Genomic DNA, 1,765 nt, shown 5'->3' with positions numbered 1-1,765 from the left:
CTTGCATGCATGCATGCACCTAATATACACAGATCTGGCCAGGAAATGAGACACCTGGATTCCCCCATGTTACCACTGCCCCAAACACAGGGGATGGCGGGCAAAGCCAGTCCCTGGCCTTCCCCTTTTCCCAGAGTCTCTCTCTGGCCCTGCACCCTGTGGGACCTGGGGTCTCCTTACCCAGCCTGTGGAACCAGGCTCCCATTGAGACACTGCTGCTGCTGTCACTCAGGTCACCTCTCCTCATTAGGGTGCAGGCATAGGCACTGCAAGTGAGTGTCTCCCATCATCTTGGTCACACCCTTCTTGGGAGCCAATTGATGTTATGAGCTGAGCAAGGGTTTGGGAGGAAGGGGAGATGAGGTCGGCTGGTGGAAGTGGGCTGGGAGAAGTCCAGGAGCAAGCCAGAGTGAGCAGCGAGGATGGCTTAAGCACCCTGAAGGATTTCTCCTGGGTGGGGCCAAAGTCATAGAGAGCCAGTCTAGGACTGAAAGTCTAGAAATTAGGAAGGAAGAAGGAAGGGACATCCACCAGTATGAGGACTGCTCACTGCTCCAGACCCTTTGTATGCGGGCACACTCATCCACCACACTCCAAAGAAGCAGCACTTTCATAGGTGAAATCCACTGAGAGGTTCAGGAAGATTTGCTCGCTGGCCTAGGTACACATAGCTAGAAATACAACCACAGGCTTTGTGAATATTCATTGGCTGAAGGTATGTGCTCAGAAGCTTGACCCCAGTAAATTAACCATTTTTCTGAGAGAAAAAGTGATTGGTGCTCAGATAGCACAAGATAAATATCTTTAGAAAATGACTGCTATAATTTAAATTTTAAAAAAATTAGCTTTATTGTGATATAACATAAATACGCACATAATTAAATATCACCAATTTTAATCCCACAATTCATGTTGGAAAAATGTATACAGTAACATAACCACTTCCACAGTCAAATTATACAACATTGCACCATCCCTTTGCAATCAATCTCGACCCACACCCCAGTTGGGGAGGGGACAGGACGGACCCAGGAGTGAGGAAGAGGGGATAGAGGAGGAGCTGAAGGCTAGACTCCACTGGCAGGCTCTACCTGCCCCATCTTTACACCCCGAAGGGAAGGCTTGTGATCACCATTTGCCCCCCATGTGGACCCTACTGACCAGGTAGTGAGTGGCTGGCTCAGGGGCGTACAGTCAGACCACAAAAAGGAAGTCCAGACCCCAGGTATCCTAGCTGCAAACCTGAGGCTTCTCCTCACCCAAGAAAGGGTGATGGTCAGTGCTGTCCCCTCCAGGAAGCCTTCCCTAGTTCTTGTGGGCACACTGGCCCCTCTCCTGTCCTCTAGAAGCCTGGTCTTAGGGGTACCTCAGGAGGGTCTCAGCTCAAAGGCCAGGCTGAACCTGGCAGATATGGCTCAGGCATGTGACTGGACTCACCAACCTGCCCTCCCCAGAGTCCCTGTCCCACACCCATCTCAGTGTCCTGTGGTCTCTACAACAAATCAGATGGACATAGCATCAGCTTCCCAACTCGAGGCAGCCCTTCCTAACTGTCCTCTATTTGACCTTCAATTACTGAGCTGATTAGAGCCCTATGGGAGGGGCTGGGACTTTCCTGTCCCCCCCCCCCCAGCTACTTGACCAACTCCAAGTCACAGGCTGGGTGGGAGGGGCCCTTCAGGTCAGCAATTCCCTCTTACATGTGGGGAACTGAAGACAAGAGGAGTTTGCCTGGTGATCCACCAGGACTCAGCTTCTCGGCACA

Source organism: Pteropus vampyrus, unplaced genomic scaffold (genome assembly GCF_000151845.1).
Source record: "Pteropus vampyrus isolate Shadow unplaced genomic scaffold, Pvam_2.0 Scaffold303, whole genome shotgun sequence".
NCBI classification, from domain to species: Eukaryota; Metazoa; Chordata; class Mammalia; order Chiroptera; family Pteropodidae; genus Pteropus; species Pteropus vampyrus.
The sequence above is the reverse complement of the archived record's forward strand: the minus strand, read 5'-3'. Positions refer to the sequence as shown.